We start from the raw sequence: 6,379 nt of genomic DNA, 5'->3' as shown, positions 1-6,379 counted from the left end.
CTGCATAAATTTTCAGACATGGTGGCACATGCCTGTAATCCCAGCATGTAGGAGGATGAAGCAGGAGGAGCAATGCATTCAAGGCTGGCCTCGGCTACACAGCGACACTGCTCTCCCCCCAAAAAAACCATGAGAACAAAACAATTAGAAACATATATTGAGAATATGCAAAGGAAATGCTTAAAATGCTTTCACATTTCCAGTGTGTAAAATTCAATAAGTTTATGTTGCACCCGCTTCGGATCCGTACACATTTCCATGTGTGTACTCAGCAGGGCGCAGTGGGGACCAGACCCAGGCACAGCAGTATAAGGCTGTGTCCTCAGGGCCTGGTGGGGAAATGCATCATGAAAATGTTTCGGTGAGCAATTATGAACATGCTTCAAACATAGTTTTGAAAAAAGAGTCACACCAAAGAAGCGGAGGATATAAACTGGGTGTGGGTCCATAATCCCAGCACTCTGGGAGGCTGGAGCAGGAGAATACAAATTTGAGCCCTTTCTGGGCAATTTAGCAGGACCCTTTCTCAACGTAAAAGAATAGCGGCTGGCATGGTGGCACATGTCCCAGCACTCAGGAAGCTGAGGCAGGAGAATCACTGGGAGTTTCAGGCCAGGTTGGGCTACAAAGTGAGTTCAAACCCAGCCTGAACTGCGTAGCGAAACCCTGTCTCAAAAAGAAAAAAAAAAAAGTAAAATAAAAGAATAAAGACGGGATGGAAAGGGGTGGGGATGTAACTTAGTGCAAAGGTTCTGGGTTCAATCCTCAGGGCAAAAAATAAATAAATAAATAAATAAATAAAGATATAAAGAAGAAACAAATGGAAATTTTACAACTGAAAAACACAACTGAAATGGGTAACTCAACATAAATTAGTGAACTTGAAGACAGAACCATTGAAATTATCCCATAGGAACAGCAGATAGACTGAAAGGAAATGAGCAGAGCCTCCGGGATGTGTGAAACTACAAGAGAAGCTCTAACATTTGTTTTACAGGAATTCAAGGATGGGAGAAAGAATGTAGTGCTGAAATAAATGTTCAAGAGAAACTGGGTGAAAACTCTCCAAATCTGGTAAAAGATACTAATCTCCGAGTTCAAGAAGCTGAACACCCATATACCATAACTTCTTGGTGTGGTGGCACCTGCCTATAATCCCAGCATTTGGGAGGCTGAGGCAGGAGGACTGCTGTGAGTTTGAGGCTAGACTGGGCTACGTAAGAGTTTAAGGCCAGCCTCAATTACAGAGCAAGACCCTGTCTCAAAAAACAGAAATAAAAAAGATATACCATAACTAGCCAGCTAGGGTGGCACACTTAGCTATTTGAGAGGCTGAGGCAGGAGAATTGGAGGTTCAAAGCCAGCATGGGCCTTTTTGAAAAAGGGCTGAGGGTGTAGCTCAGAACTTCCTAGCTTCAATCTCCAGTACTGGGGAAAAAAAAAAAAAGATCTACCATAATCAATATCCGGAAAACTAAATCCCAAGGAGTCATGAAACAACATGAGAAATGACTCATTGTCCACAGAGGCCTGCATGATGGGTAACAGTGCATTTCCCACCAGAAACCACACAGGCCTAAAGAAAGTAGCCCTGCATTTTTCAGACATTGAAAGGAAAATGTCAACCCAGAATTCCACAACCAGCCAAAGTATTCTTCAAGAATGAAGATCAAATGAAGATATTCTTAGATGAGCATACCTGTAGTCCCAGCCCTCAGGAGGCGGAGGCAGGAGGAGGATCACTGTGAGTGAGTTCAAGGCCAGCCTGAACTGGATAGTGAGACCCTGTCTCAAAACAAAATTTTTTTAAATGAAGATATTCTTAGATGAAGGAAACAGAATTTGTCACCATTAGACCTACCCTAAAAAGATGAGTGGGAAAAGTTCTGCAAACAGAAAGGGAGAGAGGGAGGGAAGGGGAAAGAGAGACAGACACAGAGAGACAGAGACACAGGAAACAAAAAGTGAAGAAAGGACAAGGAAAGAATTAAAATAGCCTATCAATACAACAGGCTACTCTTTCCTACAACAGGGTCCCCAAACCCCCAGCAAACCCCTGTAACTGGACACTGTCAAGGGACAAAGGAGCACAGTTGAGCCTTTGAGCCACTGGACAGTGAACCTGACGCCCTCCGGCCACAGTGCTGCGCATCCCTTGTGTGCCAGTGAGGCCTGGCCATGGACGGCTGTGAGGGACAGCTCGCTGGGACAGATTTGCAATGAGACTCTGAATCTACTCAGAGACCCACCTGCCGAGGAAAATGTCGTGCCTGAAACAGAAAGCCTGACAAATCCTGCTCACCAGCCTGAAAAACAGATTTGACCCAGGTGAACACAAATCACATCGTTGGTGTAAACCTTAAAGAACTTTTCTCAACACATAACAGTTGCCACCTTCAGAGGAAGGCGAGCAGGCAGGGACAGACGTGACCCATCTGGACCAGGGCTGCTGAGCAGGCGGGGAGGGCAATGCTCTGCTTCTCGCCATCACCGGTGTGGCGGTGAGGGCCTCCAGGTCAGTGTGTGAGCAGTGGGGAAGACACAGATCATGGGGTGCCATTCAGCCACTTAGAGCATAGAGCCCTGAGGCCTTGGGCTTGGCCCAGTGGCTCCAAGGGCTGGGACACTAATTAACTGTGCACAGCAGGATCAGCTTAACAGTGGGCTCTAACAACTGGCTTTCACAGGAGGCAGCGACTTCGCCATCCTGAGAAAGAGTTCAGAAGCCTGATGGTACCATCCTAGGATCCAGTCTCCTCCCACCTCGCCTTCCTCAGACCCAGCGAAAACCATGACAGCTGAGGAACTGGAGAATGTGGGAAATGGAAGACCCATTTCCTTGGATTCCAGCTGGGTCTGATGGCTACAGCTACAGATTGGAATCATGCCTTGGCCACTCCTGCCCCAGGGCCAGTGAGCCTCTCAGCCCAGGCTCTCCCCAGCTGTGTTCTGTGGAACAAACCTGAACGTAAAAAGGAAGAGGCAGCCCTGTGTAAAGGTAATTTGGGAAGCATGAGGGTAATGCTGCGCTAGTGTCTTAGCTCCACCCCATCTCAGGGCTTTGGAAATTCAGTAAGTACTGTGCTACTCCAACAGAGGGGCAGTGCGAAGGGATTTCCAAATCTGTGTGACCGTGGAGACCTACCTGTCCATGAAGCATTTCTTAAGACCAGAGTTTTAAAGAATACACATGGCAAAATTCCGGCTCGAAGCCGTTTGAAATTTCCAAAGCAACTGGCCCAGACCTTGAACACAACCAAATAACAAATTTAGAAAACTTAGGTCTCACATCACTCACTGTCTGTCTCTCTCTCTGTCTCTGTCTCTGTCTCTCTCACTCTCCCTGCAAATAAGGCATTAGAAACAAAAGGGAAAGAAAACCAGTCAGAAAAGAATAGCTCAGCAAAGACATTAACCAAGCTTCTGAGTGAAAAGAGAGACTGTGTCTTCTCACCAAAAGAAAGTTGACTGGGGACCCCACACGCATCCCTCCAACCCCTTCTCTAGGAAATGCAGATGACTGTTCACTGCACAAAGACTCTCCAAGCCATCTCCGGCCCTCTGGAGAGGTGGACCAGCACTCCGGAATGTCCCGGCCCTTACCCGTGAAGCCAGCCTTCCGGGTCTGCAGTCCCAGCTTGCTGCCCACGCAGGCTCACAGGCTCAAGCTGCCGGCCAGGGATTCACGGAGAGAGGCGAAGGGGAGACGCACACACATCATCCTCAAGGAGCCCAGCCAGGGATGGCTGGCCAGAGGGAGAGCTGGGCCTAACGGTTTCTGGGCCCTGGTTCCGTTTGATATGAATGGAAAGGACGGACTGTCGTTTCTCACCATTCACCTGGGTGACAGTTACCATGGATATAAATCAATTTTTGGAGCCTGTCAGTCGCCACCTGAATATAAAGAGCATGCTCTCTTGGAGCCGCAGGCAGCCAGGCAGAGCCACACGGGGACAGGGCTGATGCAAGCTCAGGTGTGGACGTGGAGTGGTCACAGGCAGGCGCCTGGCTCTGGGGAGGCCAACCAAGGTTTCTAACACAGCACTCTCGGGACCAGGGAGAAGTAGCTTGACATAGGTGGGTAGTGACTAACTCCCTTGTCCTCGAGCTAACATGCAGGACCTCTGAAACTCTGAAGGACAGTGCGCAGAATGCTCAAAGGAAATCCCAAAACAGACCCGAGAGAGTTCCTCCTATTGGCTCAGTGTTACAGTAGCAGGGCTACCACTTTGTGTTCTAGTGCACTTATCCTCATGATAAACCTTGGGGTACTGACTCCCTAATCCTAGCTTGTGGATGAGGAAGCTGAGGCTCAACTAGTGCAAGTTGGGCCAGGATTAAAACCCAGGAGAGCCAGTTTGGTAGCAGTTTTATATGTGGTCAGAACTTCTGGGGCCAATACTGTCCTGAGTCCTTCTCCTGCTATCCAGCGCAACCCCAGGTCATAGTCATCTCATTATCACCACCACTCACGGGCTCAGCCCCCCGGATCTCATGCAAATCATTACACTTCTCTGAACCCCAGTTCTCACCTCTGCAATGAGAACGAAAATATCTTCCCTGCCTATGTCCGAGGGTCTGTTAGGAGAATTCTGTAAAAGGTAAGCCAAACGCAGAGAAAGAAGTTAGCATTCGTTAAGTGCCTGCTGTGTGCTCTGGCTGTTACACAGTCCTATGTAATTCTGTAGGAAAGGCAGGAACCTAGGAGGAAAGTCAGGTTTCAGAGATTCGAAGCCAGAAGCCACAGAATCTGAATTCCAATGCTAGGCTGTCTGGGTCTAAAACATTTGTTTTTGCATTTTCTTTTCTAAAAATGAAGGCCAGAAGGCAGTGTGTGACAGTCACAGGGCTGGAGATCTGGCTGGATGCGGCCAATGGAAGATGGCCCATGGAAAATGACTGAGCCCGTGGGTGATGGTGATAGCAAGATGACTGTGACCTGGGGCTGCCGCTGGACAGCAGGAGAAGGGCACAGGACAGCGGTGGAGACCAACCTGTATCACATTTTGAACGGTCTGGGATTTCAGCCTATGATCCTGGGCTTGCTTCTTTTGCTCTTTGTTCCAAGTTTAAGGTTACAGGACTTGGTCCAGGGCAAAAATCTTCTGATGGGCCATGTAGTTGCTTTTTCATTACAGGCCCAGCACTACTCCTTTTCCGAGTGTCCGTTTTAACCTTGGTGACTGCTGGTGAGTCAGGTTCTACACTGTAACTTCTCCAGTGCTCAGATCTGATAACACCCTGTCAGGGTATAGAGAAACCGCTCTTCCCTACTCTACTTGGTTTCTTCTGTTGTCCAGGACCTTCCTGAGCGTGTCCATCAGGCCAAATATACGTGTGACACTGTTGAGGACAGCAGCCTCTGTGACCTGAAAGGGAGCCTGGAGGAGCTGCTGCTGAAATCCCCTGAGCAGCTCCTCTCCTTCCTTCTGGGTACTGCAGCCCACCTCTTCCATCAGCCCTACACCAGCCATTCCTTTCCAGGACATCAAAGTGTCCTCTGAAATTTCCCCGCGGTCTCTCTTCACATCCTCCTCTGTGTCCATGGTGACAGTAGCGGCAAGGTCCAGGTTCCATTCAATCCTCGCCTTCTCCACGCACTATGAGACTGAGACCTGTGTGATGCCACCGTTGGCTGAGGTGGGTGTCGGCACCCCACTTGTCTGCTGTCCTGGCACTGGAGTTTTTGCGCTGCTAACTAGAAGATCAAACTTGTTGCTTCTGTAGATACTGCAGCACACTTTGTTGTGCTGGCAAAAAATCAGTCTGTCCGGAGTCCATCATTTTCCTGAGCATGATTCCACCCGAATGAATGGCCCTTGTTCAGTCCTTCAGCACAGACTGGCCAGCCAGGTGAACAACATGCTTGGGGCTGATCAGCTGAGCCTGAAACCTGAAACACTTCACATTTGCTCCTGGACACACAGATTTCTTCCAGAGAAGGATGGCTTTGCTCTCCCCAGAAGTTATGGGCTAAGCATGTTCCATGTCCTCATTTGCTTCTATAGTGCTTGCATCAATTCCTGCCTCAATTTCGTGTATCCTGTGAGTTTCTACTGCTACAACTGCCATGTTGTTCTGCAACTCGAGTTCATAAATCCCTTGTTGCACTGGCTGCAATTGCAAGATCACTTGGGTTTTAGTGTCTTCGGGGTTCTTCCCTTTGTTTCCTTTAGTGGGTACCACGACTACATCTCCCACTGGGACACTCACTTATGTATTAGCCATCTTTCACCTGAAGTCAGATAGCTGGGGCTGCTGTGCATGGCTGAACATTGTTGCTGTGTTTTCTAATTTTACTTTTATACACAAGACATCATGGGTACAATAAACACCAGTGGCCATTTGCAGTAATGACCCACCTCTCCTTGGGCCTCCT

General features: G+C 48.5%; 1 pseudogene; it reads right to left on the bottom strand.

Moving 5' to 3' along the window:
* Positions 1-4,841: 4,841 nt before the first annotated feature.
* On the bottom strand, positions 4,842-6,228 carry LOC102004690 (annotated as a pseudogene).
* Positions 6,229-6,379: the final 151 nt, after the last annotated feature.

This window comes from Chinchilla lanigera, unplaced genomic scaffold, assembly GCF_000276665.1.
Source record: "Chinchilla lanigera isolate Chin_1 unplaced genomic scaffold, ChiLan1.0 scaffold00068, whole genome shotgun sequence".
In the NCBI taxonomy this organism is placed as follows: domain Eukaryota; kingdom Metazoa; phylum Chordata; class Mammalia; order Rodentia; family Chinchillidae; genus Chinchilla; species Chinchilla lanigera.
Note: the sequence above shows the minus strand (reverse complement) of the source record. Positions and strands in the feature narration are given on the sequence as shown.